The sequence below is a fragment of the Gopherus flavomarginatus genome, chromosome 2 (assembly GCF_025201925.1).
Source record: "Gopherus flavomarginatus isolate rGopFla2 chromosome 2, rGopFla2.mat.asm, whole genome shotgun sequence".
In the NCBI taxonomy this organism is placed as follows: domain Eukaryota; kingdom Metazoa; phylum Chordata; order Testudines; family Testudinidae; genus Gopherus; species Gopherus flavomarginatus.
In genome coordinates, this window is record NC_066618.1 from 120158333 (window position 1) to 120179685 (window position 21353).

At 45.4% G+C, this 21353-nt stretch overlaps 1 protein-coding gene across 1 annotated transcript in view; it reads left to right on the forward strand.

Annotated features, from left to right (window-relative positions):
- Nucleotides 1-263: 263 nt before the first annotated feature.
- LOC127043896 (dynein axonemal heavy chain 5-like) overlaps nt 264-21353 on the forward strand; it is a 644537-nt gene continuing 623447 nt past the window's right edge. Inside the window, exon 1 of the mRNA XM_050938120.1 lies at nt 264-273. The gene's annotated coding sequence lies outside the window, so the exon portion shown is untranslated. The remainder of the gene's footprint in view (nt 274-21353) is intronic.

Here is a 21353-nt window from a genome sequence, read left to right on the forward strand (position 1 = left end):
AACAGTCATGCAATTTCTCCCTAGGTTTTTGAGACATTAACCCTGTCAGCCTTTGTATGAAGGGAATGCAGGTGAAGGAAAGAGCTGGAAGAAGAAAATACATGTTTTAGCCAAATACAGGCTATATTTTAATCACACAAAAGTTATTGGGCTTAATATGGAGTAACTGGATGAAATGCAATGGCTTATGATATAAAGGAGGCCAGACTAGATGATATAACGGTCCTTTCTGGTCTTCAGTTCTATGAATCTAAAACCAACAAATTACATGAAGTGGATGGGAATAACTTCCTGGTCCAGGGTGATAAATACAATGAAGATGGCAAAGATATCTAAAGTGAAATTAATAACTGATCTGAGGACCAGTACTAGATCTATGCACCACTTAAATTCCAATTAAACCCTCAAAATAGGACGTAAATCATGCAATGGCTGAGAACTGACCATCTGGACAGGGTTCAATTTCATCCTTAGTGAGAAAATAAAACACTCTGTATTTCTCTCTTATTCCCAGAGATAGGGCAGGCTGATAGATGAAATGACATGATTACAAAAATGTTCTTCAAAGCTGTTTTCTGATGCTCTGTCCTGTTCTGGCCAGCAAGTGGTAGCAAAGAGCTGCCTCCAAGAAGCTTGTACTTACGGGTCTGACAAGGAAAATATCTTTCTTATTTGCAACTGAAATGAAAGCAAATGCTAATGTTTATTTATGTAATTAAAATACGTCTGTCTCTCTGAGCACACACCACTGAAATTAAAATTAACAACTGTTACCAATCTGGCTTGAAGCAAACCAACACCACCATCCTCATTTTGGGATTAATTCTATCTGGTTACAGGCTCAATTTAAGAAAAAACAGAATACAAATGTATCTTGCACTGTGCCCTAAAAATTGCCAAACTCAGGGAGCAAATTCTAGACCCGAGTGTTCTTCAGGTACCCTCTGCCAGGGTTGAATTTAGGGACCGACAGCAAAAGTTTTCCAGTGGAACTGCCAGTCTGGGGTATAAAAGAAAAAGGTGGCCTCCTAGATAAGCAGGTGCCAGGCCAATGAAAGCTTTACAGATGATAACTAACACTTTTAATTCCACCTCAGATCCGATTGGGAGACTTTATAGAGCACACATGTTATCTGTTCAAGTCAGCCTGCCAAATTAAAGTTGGGCAGCAACGTTCTGCACTGATCACATTTTTCAAAATCAGGAGCCTACAGTTTGGCTCCTAAAACCTTAGTTTTATTTCTTTACCATAACTAAAGCTCCTAGGCACTACGATTATACAAATAAATACAGGAGAAGAAGAAAGTTGCCCTGGTTTAGATAAAGGTGTGATTTAAATGGAGTTGGTTAGTTATTTTGTTTTAAATCAGGTTTATTTTGGTTTTGTTTAAGTCAATGTGTAATCAGTGTATGCTAAACTGAAATAAGTCACTCTTATACTGCAAGCAGAGTTTCAACACATCCTTTTGCATTACTTTAGCTAATTTGGTTTTAAAAACCAGTTACGTTAAACCAGGGGAACTTTCCCATGGACAAACTCTTAGTCTACTTTTCACAGTTGACTCTGGAAATTCTTTGGAAATCTTTTTTACAGAGAGGAAAAAACATTACACATGTAGGGTGAAGTCCTGGCATTATTGAAGTCAGTGGGAGTTTTTCCATTGACTTCTCTGGGGCCAGGATTTTATCCTTAGTTCGTGTATGGAAGACCTTATTTAAGTGATGAGACAGGATCAGAATTTTCAGATGTTTTTGCAAGCTGTGTGGGTGTCATCCTATTAGACGGAATTGGAGAATTTTTCCCTGTCTCAGTCTGGAATGTTCTCCTGTGAGATTGTCCTCTCAGGGAAATACTACTAAGAGGTTGTCTTGAAAGAAACAGTCTCCTCAGGCTAGATTCACAAAGGTACCTGTGACACTGAGCGTTGCTACGCCTAACTTTAGGTGCCTAGAAATCACAGGAACTACAAAGCCTGAGTTAGGCACGTAGGCTCCTATACAATGAATGGGGGGATACAGGCTCCTTACGCTGCAGTTCACAAAAGTCAGCATGCTATATGGCTTCTTGCTGAAAACAGATACTTGGTGGTGCCAAGCCAAGGGATGTGTGCTAAACCCTGTCTCTCTCTTGGAGACAGATGCCTAAATCCAGGCTGCAGGGAAGCATCTCCCTCTTCTTGGGATTAGGTGCCTATGCTGTTTTAGCAAAACACAGGGGGAGGGCAGCCCTCCATCATAACTTTTAGCAGCATGGTTAGGGTACCTACCTGGGAAATGGGTTATCCCTGGTTCAAGTCTTCCCTCTGCCTGAAGTAGGAGAAGGGATTTGAACTAGGATCTGTCACTTTTGAGGTGAGTGCTCTAACCACTGAATTATGGGACATTCTGCTATGGGGCTTCCTCACTCTCTGCTGTTGAAGCTGTTCCATTTTGGATAAATAAATAAAAAATAAGGACATGGATCTCCCACCTCTCTGCTCTAACTACCAGGCTACAGAATCATTCTCACACTTACTCTCTTTCTCTCGGGTCCAATGAATATTTTAATTATTTAATCCACAGGGAAACAGCTTCAAAAAGAGACCGAGGAAGCCCAACATCAGAAGGCAGGTGGACTGGGATCTGCCAGAGAGGTGGCAGATCCCAGTCCACCTGCCTTCTCCCACTTAGGCAGAGGGAGGACTTGAACTAGGGGTCACCCAGATCACAGGTGAGTGCCTTAACCACTAGGCTAAAAGAGGATCCCCACTCACCACATGGGACTTCAAGTTGCATGTTTTGTAACTTTCTCCTCACAGGCCTCATTGACACCTACATCACTCCTCTCCAGTCCATACAAAATGTATCTTTTAAGATCATCTTCCTTGCCCATCATTCTGACTACATCACTCCCCGCTTTTAATCCTGCAATAGCTCCCCCTTCTCTGCCACATCAAGTTCAATCCATTTATGGTTGTGTTCAAAGCCTTGCATAACTTTACTCCTCCCAAATTATCATCCCTTGTACTGTATCATATTGTCCCTGGTCCCCTCCATTCCTGCAGATGTTGCCAGCCTCAATAGTCCATTTGTCCCCTTATATAACACCCATTTCTCGCACAATTGTCTCCATGCTCTCTTCCAAGCAGCTCTTTCAGCACAGAATATTTATCTGGCTTGAATCTCTCTCATTCATTTTGATATCTACATAAGTTACTGTGAAATGCCATAATCCCAGTGCCAACAGTATGCAGCTAATACCCAAGTCTACACATTAATCAAATCTGATGTTCAAACCATCTTCCAAGTACACCAATGCCCTGATAGAATTTAGCACCTGATGTCTAGTGTCTTCCACTTTGTATTCAATAAGGATATATTAAGAAGCAATTGTTGAGATAAAAAAAATCACTCTCAAGTCATGATCAAGCAAAGGATTAATCACGATGACAGAAATGTTTGATTTTGTACCCAACAGGAAACATCATGGGTGCTTTGCCTTATAAATAAGCTTTATCCTATCTTTTTCTTACATTTTTCCTTTAATTCCTTGAAATACAGTTTACTTCTATCTCTAGATTCAGAAAGACATGGAACCAAGACCTTAGGAAGCTAATTTCAGGAGCACTCGAGGCATATGTGAATTAATAACATAACAGTCAACAGGCATTAATAACAGTCAAAATCTGTAATTACACAGAATAGTGTGACATCTAAGTTGCATTTGTGCCTTAAACATAAATAGCTTTATCTTAAAAATGATCTATTTAGTTGTAGAGAAAAACAATGTAAAGTCACATTTTTACATGTATGTATCTAGACTGTTTATGGTTTATCATTGTACCTTCTCACCTCTTCAACACTAAGTCAGGATTTGTTATACTTATGTCTTAGTCATTCTGGCAAAATAAAATTCCTTCACATTCTAACAAAAGAAGGAAATAGAATGAAGGAGTAAACAGAAAGCTGCTCTTTCTACCATCTGTGACTTTGCTGAAGAAACTCATGCTCAGGGATTTCAACACAGCTGATAATAATTTCTGAATATTTTAACAGTTTGTAAAAAATGGGTTACATTTGAGCTGTCCAAAAATATCTGTTGAAAAAGGAATTTTCAGTGCACAACGAGGCCAGCTGGCAACCTGTGTCTGGGGGTACGTCTAAACTACGGGATTATTCCGATTTTACATAAACCGGTTTTGTAAAACAGATTGTACAAAGTCGAGTGCACGTGGCCACACTAAGCACATTAATTCGGCGGTGTGCATCCATGTACCGAGGCTAGTGTCGATTTCCTGAGCGTTGCACTGTGGATAGCTATCCCATAGCTATCCCATAGTACCCGCAGTCTCCCCCGCCCCTTGGAATTCTGGGTTGAGATCCCAGCGCCTGATGGGGCAAAAAACATTGTTGCGGGTAGTTCTGGGTACAGCCTCACCCCTCCCTCTGAGAAAGCAGCAGACAACCGTTTTGTGCCTTTTTTCCTGGGTAAACTGTGCAAATGCCACAGCACAGCAAGCATGGACCCTGCTCAGCTCAAGACTGCAATCGTGGACGTTGTAAACACCTCGCGTATTCTCGTGCAGTCTATGCTGAAAAAGGACCTGCAAAACCAGGCGAGGAGGAGGCGGCTATGGCAGCGCAGCGACGAGAGTGATGAGGACATGGACACAGAATTCTCTCAAACTGTGGGCCCCTGAGCTTTGGAGATCCTAATGGTAATGGGGCAGGTTCCAGCCATTGAACGCCGATTTTGGGCCCGGGAAACAAGCACAGACTGGTGGGACCGCATAGTTTTGCAGGTTTGGGACGATTCCCAGTGGCTGCGAAACTTTTGCATGCGTAAGGGCACTTCCATGGAACTTTTTGACTTGCTTTCCCCTGCCCTGAAATGCCAGAATACCAAGATGAGAGCAGCCCTCACAGTTGAGAAGCGAGTGGCGATAGCCCTCTGGAAGCTTGCAATGCCAGACAGCTACGGGTCAGTCGGGAATCAATTTGGAGTGGGAAAATCTACTGTGGGGCTGCTATGATGCAAGTAGCCAAAGCAATCATTAAGCTGCTATTACAAAAGGTTGTGACTCTGGGAAATGTGCAGGTCATAGTGGATGGCTTTGCTGCAATGGGATTCCCTAACTGTGGTGGGGTGACAGATGGAACCCATATCCCTATCTTGGCACCAATGCACCAGGGCACCCAGTACATAAACCGTAAGGGGTACTTTTCCATGGTGCTGCAAGCACTGGTGGACCACAAGGGATATTTCACCAACATCCACGTGGGATGGCCGGGAAGGGTTCATGACGCTCACGTCTTCAGGAACACTACCCTGTTTAAACAGCTCCAGCAAGGGAATTACTTCCCAGACCAGAAAATAACAGTTGAGGATGTTGAAATGCCTGTAGTTATCCTGGGGGACCCAGCCTACCCCTTGATGCCATGGCTCATGAAGCCATATACAGGCAGCCTGGACGGTAGTCAGGAGTTGTTCAAATACAGGCTGAGCAAGTGCAGAATGGTGGTAGAAAGTGCATTTGGCCATTTAAAGGCACGCTGGTGCACATTACTGACGCGCTCTGACCTCAGCCAAATCAATGTCCCCATTGTTATTGCTGCTTGTTGTGTGCTCCACAATCTCTGTGAGAGTAAGGGGGAGACCTTTATGGCAGGGTGGGAGGCTGAGGCAAATCACCTGGCCGCTGATTATGCGCAGCCAGACACAAGGGTGATTAGAAGAGCACACCAGGAAGCGGTGTGCATCAGAGAAGCTTTGAACACCAGTTTCATCATGGGCCAGGGTACAGTGTGACTGCTGTGTTTGTTTCCCCTTGATGAACCCCCACCCCCTTGATTGATTCATTCCCTGTAAGCAACCCACCTTCCCGCTTCGATTCCAGCTTGCATTATAAGGAAATAAAGTCACTATCGTTTAAAAATCATGTATTCTTTATTAATTCATTATAAAAAGAGGGAGACAACTGACAAGGTAGCCCGGGTGTGGTTTGGGAGGAGGATAGGAGGGAAGGAAAAGGCCACTAAAAATATTTCAAAGTAATGACAGCCTTTTGGTTGGGCTCTCCACGGGGGTGGAGTGGGCGGGTGCACGAAGCCTTCCCCCACGCATTCTTACACGTGTGGGTGAGGAAGATATGGAACATGGTGAGGGGTGAGGGTGGTTACCCAGGGGCTGCAGCGGCACTCTGTGATCCTGCTGCTGTTCCTGAAGCTCCACCAGACGTCAGAGGATGTCAGTTTGATCATGCAGCAGCCCCAACTTTGCGTCATGCCTCCTCAGATCTTCCTGCCGCCACCTCTCATCTCAAGAGTCCCTCCTGTCCTCACATTCACTGTCATCTTTCCTGTAATTTGATACCACATCCTTCTAGTCACTCAGATGAGCTCTTTCATTGCAGGTCACTTCCATGATTTCTGAGAACATTTCGTCTTGTGTCTTTTTTTTCCGCCGCCTTATCTGAGATAGCCTTCGGGATGGAGTAGGGAGGCTTGAAAAATTTGCAGCTGCATGAGGAAGGGAAAAAAGGGAGAGAAGTATTTTAAAAGATACATTTTACAGAACAATGCTTATACTCTTTCACGGTGAACAACACTATTCACCTTACATAGCACATGTGATTTCACTACAAGGTCGCATTTTGCATCTTAATATTCAGTGCCTGCGGCTCTGGTGTTAGAGATCTCACAGACGCAGGTTCGGGCAGCAGAATTCAGCTTGCAGGTGTCCATGGTAAGTCATTGTCTTTTGGCTTCTGCAGCCTTCATATACACAGTGCCCTCCTTTCCCAAATACCACGCAAATCCCGTTCAGTGCTGCTTCTTTCCTGTTAACATGCAGCAGCAAAAACCACCCCCCATCCAATTCTCTGGAATGATCGCTTTACCCCTCCCCCCACCACATGGCTGGTATCATGGAAGATCACTGCTAAACACCCCCCTTCCCCCTTGCACCGCATGGCTGGTAGCAGGGAAGATCCCTGCTAGCCAAACACGAAAAAGCTCAGCGCCAATCCCCCCCTCCCCCGCTTGGCTACCTGCAAGGAAGGATTTCTTTTAAACAACAGGCAAACAGCCCAGTAGGAATGGCCGCCTCTGTCCCCTTAATTAAATTCCTGAATTTCAACTAGGTTACCATGAACGATATCACTCTCCTGAGGATAACACAGTGAGATAAAGAACGGATGTTGCTTGAATGCCAGCAATCACCGGGACCTTACGCAGCTAGGCTTTGTCATGCAATGATACCAGATTACTTGCTATATGCATGGTGTGGTCAAGTGTCCTACCATGGAGGACGGAATAAGGCTGCCCTGCCCAGAAACCTTCTACAAAGGCTTTTGGAGTACCTCCAGGAGAGCTTCATGGAGATGTCCCTGGAGGATTTCCGCTCCATCCCCAGACATGTTAACAGACTTATCCAATAATGTACTGGCCGCGAATGCATCCACAGTCCTCAGGGCAAATTAATCATTAAAAAACGCTTGCTTTTAAACCATGTTTTATATTTACAAAGGTACACTCACCAGAGGTTGCTTCCATGGCTTCATTGTCTGGGCTAGTGGCTTGGGAGGGCTGGGAGGGTAATTCCATCAAAGTGAGAAAAAGCTTCTGGCTATTGGGGAGAACGGAGTGCTGTGTGCTATCTGCAAGCTCATCCTCCTCTTCCTCCTCCTCATCTTCCCCGTCCACAGAATGCTCAGCCATGGCTGAGATTACCACTCCCACCTCTGAATCCACGGACAGGGGTGGGGAACTGGCGGCGGACCCCCCTAGAATTACATGCAGCTCAGCGTAGAAGCGGCATGTTTTCAGCCCTGCCCTGGACCTTCCATTTGCTTCTTTGGTTTTCTGGTAGGCTTGTCTGAGCTCCTTAACTTTCACACGGCACTGTACTGAGTCTCTGGTGTGGCCTCTCTGCATCATGGCCTTGGAAATTTTTTCAAATGTTTTTTTCATTTCGTCTTTTGGAATGGAGTTCTGTTAGCACGGAATCCTCTCCCCATATAGCGATCAGATCCAGTACCTCCCCTGCGGTCCATGCTGGAGCTCTTTTTCGATTCTCAGGAGACTGCATTGTTACTTGTGCTGATGAGCTCTGCGTGGTCACCTGTGCTGGTGAGCTCTCCACGCTGGCCAAACAGGAAATGAAATTCAAAAGTTTGCGGGGCTTTTCCTGTCTACCTGGCCAGTGCATCCGAGTTCAGATGGCTTTCCAGGGCGGTCACAATGGTGCACTGTGGGATACCGTCCGGAGGCCAATACCGTCGATTTGCAGCCACACTAACCCTAATCCGACATTGCAATACCGATTTCAGCGCTACTCCTCTCGTTGGGGTGGAGTACAGAAACCAGTTTAAAGAGCCCTTTATATCTATATAAAGGGCCTCGTTGTGTGGATGGGTGCAGGGTTAAATCGGTTTAACGCTGCTAAATTCAGTTTAAACGCGTAGTGTAGACCAGGCCTGGCAGAAACTCTGTTCCCCTAGTACTTTCCAATGTAGGAAGCAACCCCGCACTACTTTATGACTAGCCCAAGGTATGGGACTGAGGAGAGGAATCTGAGGAGCACAGAAAGCTGCAGGATCCTGCATCTGACCCACTCTTTATTATAGCTACGGATAAAGTAGAGGACAGCATCTTTAATAATATCAGTAATTTACTGACATTGTTCAAGAAGCTATCAATGTGCTGGGGCACATTACTGTCAAAAGCTCCTGTCAAAAAGAGATAAGATATTGATAACATAATAATGATGATATCACAGGGATAACAATGTTATGGTTTAACCCTTTCCCTTCTAGGGTCTGACCTAATCCCTTCCATCCCCTAATCCCAAATGGAAAGCCCACCTAGGGAGGGATTTGGTGCCAGACCAAGAAACGCTAAACCAGTGACTGATAAGTAGCACCTCTCCTAGAAATGATAAAGAAACACATCAGCTAAAAGTTATGAAAATATATGCAAAGTGACCATTAAAGAGAAGAAATGGATATTTGTAAAAATAAAATATTTTTTTTAAAAAGCCCTGTTAGAATCTAGGTGTTAACTAAAACACCCAATGTGCTTTCCTCCATGAATAATTGGAGGCATTTGTCTCAAACCTATATGACCATTCAAAGGATCTACTTACCTATTGTGAGAAATAGCTAGGTTTTGGTGCCAGACCCAGAGACATTAAAACAATGACTGATTAGTAGCACCACCCCTAGACATGATAAAGAAACATGGCTAAAAGCATGAAAAAGGCTAAAATGTAAAAAGAGAGAGAATATTGTTATAAAATATGTGCAAAGACACCTGTTAAGGAAAAATAGCTATTTGTTTAAAAAGAAAAAGTCTGTTAGAATATAGGTGTTAACCAAATCACATATATGGGTATGTCAACACCACAAATGAAGGTATGACTGTAGCACAGGCTACATTAGTTTTCAGCTAGCTAACACTGGTAACAACAGTTGTATTGCTGTTGTGGCATGGACTCTGGCATGGGCCAGCCACCCAAGTATGTACCCAGAGTCCCCAGTGGGCTGGCACTGGGGCAGCTAGCCCACGTGGCATGCCAGGCACTGCTATTGTTACCTGTGTTAGTTACATTAAAGTTAGTGCAGGTGTGCTACAATCAGACTTTAATTTGCTGTGTAGATGTACTCTGAGTGTATTAATTTGAGGAGGATCTGACCAAGATGCTACAAGTCCCCCAAGATTCTCCTTAGCTAGCGATAAAAGGAAGGTAATAGAATTTGATATATGACCCATAACTATAACCCAATGACTGAAATGTAACACTCTCTGTAGAAAGGATGAAAAACTGAGTTATAATAATGAGAGAAGTTAAAATGTAAAAGAGGAGAGGTGTTATAAAATACTTGCAAATAGACCTGTTTATCAAAAAGAGATGTTTATAAATCTGTTAGCAAAAAGTACCTAAATGTGTTTTGCATAAGAATAATTGAACAGAAAATCATTTTATACAAAATCTGTGATATAAATTATATATTTTATAACACATTTCTTGGTAGAAAGCATATATGAATTTTTAAATTTAAAGATAAAGGACCAAATTTATAAAAGTATTTAGACACCTAGAGATGCAGGTAGGCATCTGGTGGGAGTTTTAAAAGCCCCTAGGTACTTAACTCCCTCTGAAATCAATGGGAATTAGGTGCTTAACTTGATGAGGTGCTTTAGAAAACCCCTCTTGGCACCTATCTGCATCTTTAGGCATGTAAAGTTCTTTACAAATCTGACCCTCACAAAATTGTTGACACTCTATATAAGTATCAAGAGCAAGAAAGCAAATACCAAAGGTAAGGGAATACAGCAGAGCTGAAACATTATAGGCTATGATTTTGTAAAATTTCTGTCGTTTAATTTTTAAAAGTTAATTCATCCCATTTGATCCCTCTTTCCTCAACTAGATCAATTTTTAATCTAGCACAGGCCATAACTCACCCCATTTTTCTTGATTGTTTTATTTTGATTCCGTAGAGGATATATATTTTTGCAACCAAAGTGATAAAATACATTTATTGGGTGCAACCACAAAAATTTTAAACAGATGTCTGTCTTTAACTTTAGAGACATTAGGGTGTGTTCCTAAAACTGTGCCCATAGGAATCTGGGATAATGTGGGCCCTGGAATAATTCTTGCATCCATTTTCTAATGTTAGACCAATAGTTATACCAAATTTCAAAGCCAGTAATAACCTTTATACCAATAATGAATGGAGAAAACACTTGTAATATATTTACAAATTAAATCATTAAAATTAAAACCAAGCAAAAGCAGGAAAATTTATTTTTTTTTAATTCTTAAAAAGTTTAAAGTTTTAAATTTCAGTATTTCTTAGGAGTTTGGGACAGTTGAAATTCTTAAATTCTTAAAAGGGTAGATAAAAATAACTAAGGGTATGTCTACAGCTGGGAGGTATAAGGGTACAGCAGTTGTGAGATATATCTTCAGGGTGGCTGATTCAGTGACCATCAGGGTGCAGCTCTCTATTGTAACACAGACACCTCTTTTAAATTAATTTTAAAACACAGAGAAAAGGTGATATAAACATTCCGATACACTAATCACAAGGCTGCCACAGAAACCTGGCTACCAGTGAACCTGCTCTAAGCCACAGAAAAGCACCATTTGAACAAGCACAGTACAGCTCATTAGCAGTTTGCTGGTAAAATCTCTGAACGTTGCACTTGCAATCACCATGCTCCCCAGGCCTCCTGAGGCTCCCAAACAGAGCTGTGAGAATAAAAGATTTCTTTAGCTCTTCGGTAGTTCTGAAAAACTGGGGAAAAAAATAATTGGTCTGAAACAAAATCAATTTTTTCCAGAATTTTCAACACATTAAAAAAGTTGAAAATTTTTCAGTTTGGGTTGCACAAAACATTGTGTTTCAATTTTGGACACTTTAAAAGTTTTGTAAATAAAAGCAAAGGAAATGAAGGATGAGATTCATAAAACTGAAGAGGAGAAAGTGCCTCCCCCACTCTGGAGCAGGGACTTGAACCCAAGCCTCCACCAGGATTGCCCTAACCACCAGGATATAAAGTATTCTGGGAGAGTTCTCTCTCAATCTGTCCTGTTGCAGTTGTTCCACTTTGTATTAATTGGAGCAGGACTTAGAACCAATGTGTCGTGGGGGCCCCAACCAATGACTATTCAAGTATTTTATGGCAGCACCACCTCATCAGCTGTTCTGTGTGGGGTCTGATCTAGCAGACGCGCTCCAAGGCAGCCTCTGAGCATGCTCCTATAGGTAAGATCAGTGGGCATAGTTTGTGAATGCTGCTGAGGCTTAGGAGTAGGGTGACCAGACAGCAAGTGTGAAAAATCGGGAGAGGGGGTGGGGGGTAATAGGAGTCTAGATAAGAAAAAGACCCCAAAATCGGGACTGTCCCTATAAAATCGGGACATCTGGTTACCCTGCTTAGGAGCCAAGCAGCGTGGTGGTGTCAGGATGCAGTTGGGAAAATTTAGGGGACTTTCCCAGTGGAAACTTGGGCACCTATAGGTTTAGACAGCAACATCAATAGCCTTACCCACTCAAAAGATGTACTGCAAGTCAAAAGTTAATTAACAGTAATTCTACTAGCTGGCTAAGTGGGAGGGGGAAAAGGAACAAGCAATCAATATGGCTTCATGAGAGAATGCTCAAAAACATGACCACGGGAAGAAAGTCTAGTGGAGGAATACATACAATGTCAGTTAAAGAATCAGGGGAAATAAGGGCAGTAAACCCCTGTGCCCTAAAAACAATAGACAGAATTAACTTAATACTAACAGAATGAGTAAAGGAGCATAAAAAGGACTTTTGAAACTATATCAGGGAAAATACTAGAGATAAGATGATATTATGTAAGTAGGGACATATAAATAATGATTATGCTAAAACAGATTAAAACTGTGGCATTCACTATCTTTCACAAGAGAAGTGAAGGTGGGATGGGTAAGAAATAATGAAAACTGACTGATAGATTTAAAAATACAGGTATAAGAATACTTGTAAAGTCTGAAAATTATATAGATACATATAATTTTCAGACTTTACAAGTATTCCCATATAAAACAGATCTTGATGAACTGGGTCTTAATCCTGAGCCCTGGTCCCAATCCAGCAAAGCACTTAGGCACATGCTTAATTTTAAATAGCAAGTACATGTTTTCATGCTTTGCTGGAGCAGAACCAGATGGCTCAACAATCTGCAGCTCATGCCTCTAAAAGTGGTGATGGAACTTAATGATCCACTTACAGCTCCATTTGAAAAATAAAAGGTAACTGGGGAAGACTGGGCAGCTGTGGTGGGGGCCTGTGGGGGCTTGGAGCTCCAGGGTCCCCCACTGCCTGTGGCAGATGGGAGCTGCAGGGGCCTCCTGCTGCCCATGGTGGCTCAGAGCTGCAGGGGGGCCTGCCACCCGGGAGCTGTGGGGGCTCCTGCTGCCTCGGTGGCCAGGAGCTGCTCAGCTTGGAGCCCCCTGCCACCCGCAGTGGCTGCAGGGCCAGTGCTTGCATTAGGCGACCCTAGGCGGTCGCCTAGGGTGCCAGGATTCGGGGGGCGGCATTTTGTGTGCTCCCCATGGGGCGCACGGGAACTTCCAGTTCCACTCCTGTCGCGCTGCTGAAGAAGGACCTTCTGCCGACGTGCCGCGGAAAACAGCGGCAGGCAACTGAGCAGCTCAGTGACTGCCGCTGTCGCCTGCAGGGCAGCCCAGAGGAAACCGGGGCCCTGGGGTCATCGGTGGCGGGGGGCCCCCACTTAGACCCGCCCGCCACCAAAGTGCCCCGAAGACGAGCGGCGGGGGCCTCCCCACCACCGAAGTGGAGCCCGGTCTTCAGTGGTAATTCGACGGCGGGGGGCTCCTGCCGCGGGGTGTTCGGGGCACTTCGGCGGTGGGTCCCAGAACAGAAGGGCCTCCCACTGCCAAATTACCACCAAAGACCCAGCTGCACTTTGGCAGCAGGTCCCGCTTCGGTGGTAATTTGCCGGCAGGGGGTCCTTCCGCCCCAGAGCAGAAGGACCCCCCACCGGCGAAGACCAGGAGCAGAAGAAGCTCCAGGGCTTGGGCCCCGCGAGAGTTTTCCAAGGCCCCCAGAGAGAGTGAAGAACCTCGCTCCAGGGGCCCTGAAAAACTCTCGGGGGGCCCCTGCAGGGCCTGGGGCAAATTGCCCCTCTTGCCCCCCCCCCGGGCGGCCCTGGTCGCCTGCAGCATTTTGGCAGAGCGTCCTTCTTCGGCGGCGCGATGGGAGTGGAACTGGAAGCTCCCATACACCCCATGGGGAGCGCACAAAATGCCGCCCCCCGAATTCTGCCTAGGGCTCCAGAAACTCTGGCGCCGCTCCTGGGTGGCTGGGTGCTACAGGAGGCCCCCCATCGCCTGTGGTGGCTCAGAGATCTGTGGTCCCCCGCTGCCTGCAGCAACTGGGAGTTCCGAGGACCCTCGCCATCTGCAGTGGCCAGGAGCTGCGGGGTCTCCTCACTGCCCACAACACCTCAGAGCTCTGGGGGGCTCCCACCATCCACTGTGGCCAGAAGCTGCTCAGCAAGGAGGTCCCCACTGCCCATGGCATCTAGAAGCTGCAGGCTACCCCCACCACCTGCAGCGGCTCACAGCTTTGGGGGGCTCCCACCGCCTCAGGTGGTGGGAGGGACCCCACAACTCCTGCGGACAGTAGGGAGCATCTGTAGCTCCCAGTTACCGCAGGCTGAACTCACAGAAGTCTCTGGAAGTTGCTACCTCCGTGACAAAATCGTAGCCTTAGTAATGGCTCTATTATAATATTGTGCTTTCCCTTCTGTTTGTTTGTATCCACCTGTTGTCTCATACTTAATTTGTAAGTCCTTCAGGGCAGGGACTGTCTCTTTAATAGGTATTTATACAGTGTCTAGCCAATGGGGCCATGGACCTTAACTATGATAATATAGTCTGGATTTTGGTATAGCATTTTTACAGTATCTCTATTTGTTTAGCTATGAGCACTGTCATATGAACAAAAATTGTATGACATTCAGCAAAGTAGTCTGACAGACAAGAGCGTATCAAATTGGGTGAACTTATCCAGATCAACGTATCAACGTTAGGTTGCATCTTATTTAGGATCTATATAACAGGGCCGCCCGGGACGGGGGGGCAGGTGAGGCAATTTGTCCCAGGCCCCGGGCCCCGCAGGGGCCCCCACAAGATTTTTCAGGGGCCCTCACAAGAATGAATGACCCACTGCCAAAGACCCGAAGCGTCTTCCATTCCAGGTCTTCGGCGGCAATTCGGCGGTGGGGTCTCCTTCTGCTCTGGGACCCGCGGAAGTGCCCCGAAGACCTGGAGTGGAAGGACCTCCCGCTGCTGAAGACCCTAGGCCCTCTGAATCCTCTGGGCGGCTCTGCTTTATAAATGAACTGGGGGAGGTGGTACTCAATAAATGGGGGAGGGTTTGGGGGAGAAGGTTGAACAGAAATTGGGAAATATTCTAAACACTAGAGAGGACAGAAAACTAATACGAAGTAGAGATGTTAGAAAAAGGGGCAGGAAATAATCAAATGATATACCCTACAGACAATGCAAGTTAGTTGATCTGGGACAGGGCATCCAAAACACAACTACTGAATAAGAAACACAAATGGGAAGCACTAATGCTAGGCAAGTTAGATATGACATTGCAATATAATCTATATGAAGGCTTGGCAGAATTCATTTTTTCCTTTCTCCTAATTTTGATGGATAATATAGGTGTTTATTTTAAGCACTTTTAAAATTTTTATCTATTCAAATTTTCACAACTGCAAGAAGTAACGGGGTGGGAGACAGACAATAACTATTTAATGACTATAGACATTGGGACTCAAGAAGTTAAAGTTGTATATCTGCTAAAACACAAATTGGAGGCTGAAGGGATAAGCTCAGACTTGCAGATGAAAGCAGGACCAAAGAATTCTGAGGGGAGACTGCTGGGTGAGGAAAGTGGACGGTGGAAGCATGTGACTAAGAGAACCAGGCAGAAGAAAAGATGGGCTAGTGGAGGAGAAACAGAGCTCAGGAACAGGTTTGCAGAGTTGGAAAATGAAGAAGGAGCACAGCAGGTGGTTGCTGAAGGTGAGAGGGCAAGGAAAAAGAGAAGAGCAGCTAGTCCTATAGGAAGAGGGGAAGAGTCAATGAAGATAACACCAAATATGAGCCCCAGGAGGATACGGGATGGTTTGCGGAGGATTGCAAGGGTGAATGGAAATCGAGAGGACTTGCAGCCAGTGGGAGCAGGGGATAGACCGGAGAATCACACTGTCACCAGGAAAAGGCAGGCCTACGTGATTGGCGACTCCTTACTGAGAAGAATAGACAGGCCTGTAACTAAAGCTGATCCGGAGAACAGAAGGGTGTGCTGTCTGCCAGATGCTAAGATACGAGATGTGGACCTGAGGCTGAAAAGGATCCTAACGGGAGCAGGAAAGAATCCAGTGATTGTCCTTCATGTGGGAACGAATGATACGGCTAGATTCTTGTTGGAACGTATCAAGGGACACTATGCCAGGCTGGGGAAGACGCTTAAAGAAATCGAGGCTCAGGTGATCTTCAGTGGGATTCTGCCTGTTCCTAAAGAAGGGCAACAAAGGTGTGACAAGATTATGGTGATCAACAGATGGCTCAAGCAGTGGTGCTATAAGGAGGACTTTGGGATGTACAGCCAATGGGAAGCATTCATGGACAGAGGACTGTTCTGTCGGGATGGACTTCGCCTGAGTAAGGAGGGAAATAGACTTCTAGGATGGAGGTTCACCCAACTGATCACGAGAGCTTTAAACTAGGAATTTGGGGGAGATGGTTGGGAGATGTCCAGATAATCTCCATGCTGGAATTTAACCTTGAGAGGGAAGAAAACAAAGTAAGGGAGGATACAGCCGTGGGCAGAAGAATGGACATAAGGAGGAAGGGTAGCGTAGATACCAGTCTAATAGGTGATACTGGTGGTAGAATGTCTGTGCCTAACCGGGCAAAGAATGTCAGTGAAGCCAAACAGCAAAAATTAAGATGTCTGTACACTAATGCAAGGAGCCTAGGTAACAAAATGGAGGAACTAGAGCTACTGGTGCAGGAAGTGAAACCGGATATTATAGGGATAACAGAAACATGGTGGAATAGTAGTCATGACTGGAGTACAGGTATTGAAGGCTATGTGCTGTTTACGAAAGACAGAAATAAAGACAAAGGTGGTGGAGTAGCATTGTATATCAATGATGAGGTAGACTGTAAAGAAATAAGAAGGGATGGAATGGATAAGACAGAGTCTGTCTGGGCAAAAATCACACTGGGAAAGAAGCTACTAGAGCCTCCCCTGAGATAGTGCTTGGGGTGTGCTACAGACCGCCAGGATCCGATTTGGGTATGGATAGAAGCCTCTTTAATGTTTTTAATGAAGTAAACACTAATGGGAATTGTGTGATCATGGGACATTTTAACTTCCCAGATATAGACTGGAGGACAAGTGCTAGTAACAATAATAGGGCTCAGATTTTTCTGGATGTGATAGCTGATGAATTTCTTCACCAAGTAGTTGAAGAACCAACAAGAGGGGATGCCATTTTAGATTTGGTTTTGGTGAGCAGTGAGGACCTCATAGAAGAAATGGTTGTAGGGGACAACCTTGGTTCGAGTGATCATGAGCTAATTCAGTTCAAACTAGATGGAAGGATAAACAAAAATAGATCTGGGACTAGGGTTTTTGATTTCAACAGGGCTAACTTTAAAGAATTAAGGAAATTAGTTAGGGAAGTGGATTGGACTGAAGAACTTGTGGATCTAAAGGTGGAGGAGGCCTAGAATTACTTCAAGTCAAAGTGGCAGGAACTATCAGAAGCCTGCATCCCAAGAAAGGGGGAAAAAATCATAGGCAGGAGTTGTAGACCAAGTTGGATGAGCAAGCATCTCAGAGAGGTGATTAAGAAAAAGCAGGAAACCTACAAGGAGTGGAAGATGGGCGGGATTAGCAAGGAAAGCTACCTTATTGAGGTCAGGACATGTAGTGATGAAGTGAGAAAGGTTAAAAGGCATGTAGAGCTGGACCTTGCAAAGGGAATTAAAACCAATAGTAAAAGGTTGTATAGCCATATAAATAAGAAGAAAACAAAGAAAGAAGAAGTGGGACCACTAAACATGGAGTGGAGGTTAAGAACAAACTAGGCATGGCCCAATATGTAAATAAATACTTTGCCTCAGTCTTTAATAAAGAGCTTAGGGATAATGGAAGGATGACAAATGGGAATGAGGATATGGAGGTAGATATTACCGCATCTGAGGTAGAAGCCAAACTTGAACATCTTAATGGGACAAAATCGAAGGTCCCAGATAATCTTCATCCAAGAACATTAAAGGAATTGGCACATGAAATTGCAAGCCCATTAGCAAGAATTTTTAATGAATCAGTAAACTCCGGGGTTGTACCGTACGACTGGAGAATTGCTAACATAGTTCCTATTTTTAAGAAAGGGAAAAAAAGTGATCTGAGTAACTATAAGCCTGTTAGTTTGACATCTGTAGTATGTAAGGTCTTGGAAAAAATATTGAAGGAGAAAGTAGTTAAGGACATTGAGGTCAATGGTAATTGTGACAAAATACAACCTGGTTTTACAAAAGGTAGATCATCCCAAACCAACCTGAACTCCTTCTTTGAGAAGGTAACAGATTTTTTAGACAAAGGAAACGCAGTGGATCTAATTTACCTTGATTTCAGTAAGGCATTTGACACGGTTCCACATGGGGAATTATTAATTAAATTGGAAAAGATGGGGATCAGTATGAAAATTGAAAGGTGGATAAGGAACTGGTTAAAGGGGAGACTACAACAGGTCGTACTGAAAGGTGAACTGTCAGGCTGGAAGGAGGTTACTAGTGGAGTTCCTCAGGGATCAGTTTTGGGACCAATCTTATTTAATCTTCTTATCACTGACCTTGGCACAAAAAGTGGGAATGTGCTCATAAAGTTTGCGGATGACACAAAGCTGGGAGGTATTGCTAACACAGAGAAGGACCAGGATATCATACAGGAAGATCTGGATGACCTTGTAAACTGGAGTAACAGTAATAGGATGAAATTTAATAGTGAAAAGTGCAAGGTCATGCGTTTAGGGATTAATAACAAGAATTTTAGTTATAAATTGGGGACAGATCAGTTGGAAGTAAAGGAGGAGGAGAAGGACCTCAGAGTATTGGTTGATCACAAGATGACTATGAGCCGCCAATGTGATATGGCCGTTAAAAAAGCTAATGCAGTTTTAGGATGCATTAGGCGAGGTATTTCCAGCAAAGATAAGGAAGTGTTAGTGCCATTGTACAAGGCACTGGTGAGACCTCATCTGGAATACTGTGTGCAGTTCTGGTCTCCAATGTTTAAGAAGGATGAATTCAAACTGGAACAGGTTCAGAGACGGGCTACTAGGATGATCCAAGGAATGGGAAACCTGTCTTATGAAAGGAGATTCAAAGAGCTTGGCTTGTTTAGCTTAACCAAAAGAAGGTTTGGGGGGATATGATTGCTCTTTATAAATATATCAGAGGGATTAATATCAGGGAGGGAGAGGAATTATTTAAACTTAAAGAGAAACTGCTGAGCTTCAGTTCATCTGCAAATTTGACACCATCATCTCAGGATTAAACAAAGACTGTGAATGGCTTGCCAACTACAAAACCAGTTTCTCCTCCCTTCGTTTTCACACCTCAACTGCTAGAACAGGGCCTCATCCTCCCTGATTGAACGAACCTCGTTATCTCTAGCTTGCTTCTTGCTTGCATATATATACATGCCCCTGGAAATTTCCACTACATGCATCCTACGAAGTAGGTATTCACCCACGAAAGCTCATGCTCCAAAACGTCTGTTAGTCTATAAGGTGCTACAGGATTCTTTGCTATTTAAGCTTAGTACCAACGTGAACACAAGAACAAATGGATATAAACTGGACACTAGGAAGTTTAGACTTGAAATTAGACGAAGGTTTCTAACCATTAGAGGAGTGAAGTTCTGGAACAGCCTTCCAAGGGGAGTATTGGGGGCAAAAGACATCTGACTTTAAGACTAAGCTTGATAAGTTTGTAAGAGGGGATGGTATGATGGGATAGCCTAATTTTGGCAATTAATTTAGCAATTGATCACTGGTTATCAGCAGGTAAGTATGCCCAGTGGTCTGTGATGGGATGTTAGATGGGTTGGGATCTGAGTTACTATAGAGAATTCTTTCCTGGGTGCTGGCTGGTGAGTCTTGCCCACATGCTCAGGGTTTAACTGATCGCCATATTTGGGGCTGGGAAGGAATTTTCCTCCAGGGTAGATTGGCAGAGGCCCTGGAGGCTTTTCGCCTTCTGCAGCATGGGGCACGGGTCACTTGCTGGAGGATTCTCTGGAGCTTGAGGTCTTCAAACCACAATTTGAGGACTTCAATAACTCAGACATAGGTTAGGGGTTTGTTATAGAAGTGGATGGATGAGATTCTGTGGCCTGCATTGTGCAGGAGGTCAGACTAGATGATCATAATGGTCCCTTCTGACCTTAATGTCTATGAGTCTATGAGTCAACACTACATCAAAGTATACGTATCTATCCTTCAATCAAACTGTAATAAGTTCCAAACAGCATTTTTCTTACTTTGCCTAGTTGTACATTTCCATATTATCCATGGCCATATTTGTTTGGTTTGTGTGTGTGTGGTGAAAATTGGCACTTCCTGACATTTACTGATAAAAGTTTAACCCTTCCAACCTAATAAAATAGAACAATGTCAGGCAACAAATAGAGAGATAAGGTTAGTGAGGGTAATATATTTTATTGGACCAATTTCTGCTGGTGAAAGAGACAAGCTCTGGAGCTCTCCCTCTTCTTCCTGAAGAAGAGCTCTGTATAAGGGGGAAAGCTTAAGTTAAGTCATGTCTTCACCCACCTGTCTCTCTAATCTCCGGGGACCAACAGAGCTCCCCTGACACAGCCTACTCCAAACATCCTGCCCTTGGGCAGCAGCGGGCAGGAACATCAGCGAGCAAGCGGCTGGCTGACAGCCCTCCTGTGACTGGCTCTGGCGAGCTGTGCTCAGGCGAGTGGGCCCTTTGAAACGTCGGGGGGGCGGGGGTGTCAGTACCACCCAATGTCACCCCAGAGGGCAAGAGCCGCGGAAGTGCCCCAGGGGCAGTGGGGGGCGGCGCACCTGAAAGGGGTCGAGCAGAGCAGTTTCAGCACCTGCCTCAGGTGCTTGCGGGGCTGGGACTGGCCTGGGGGGACCCAGGCTTGGTCCTCTCCGCCGCCTGTCACGCCGCGCTCGCTGACTGACGGGGTTTCTCTCTGCGCGGCGGGCCGGCGCCGGCTGCAGCCAGGCCCGGACAGAGACACTCGCCGGCCCCGGCCCGGCTCCTGCGCCGCTGGGGGGAGACGGGCCCGCCCGGCCAGGGCAGCCGGGCTGGGGGTTGGCTGGTGGCACGGCGGGGCGGCCGGTCCCCATGTGCGCGCACTGGCTGCAGGGGCCCCCCCGCCACGGCCCCTTCCTGGCGCCGCAGCGCCCTCTGCTGCCCGCGCGCCGGGCTGTGCATCGCGTGCGAGCCGCGAGGCTCCGCTTGTCGCTCCCCCGCCCGCCACCTGAGTCACCCGGGGAGCGGCGGCCGCGCATCTCCCGCCACTCCGCGCTCACACCCGCCCGGCCGGCGGCGTCAGTGCTGCGGCGGCCGCTGCGCGGGACTTTGGACCCCGGACTGTGGCTGTTGCTTCGGGTGAGTTGTTGCCTCCGATGGTCTCACTATAAAGGCAAGTGTCGGGCGTGGGGTAGGGAAGGATGCCGGGACAGACCTAGGGCTCCGCTGTCAACCCCCAGCCTGCCCGTGCCTCCCCCACTGT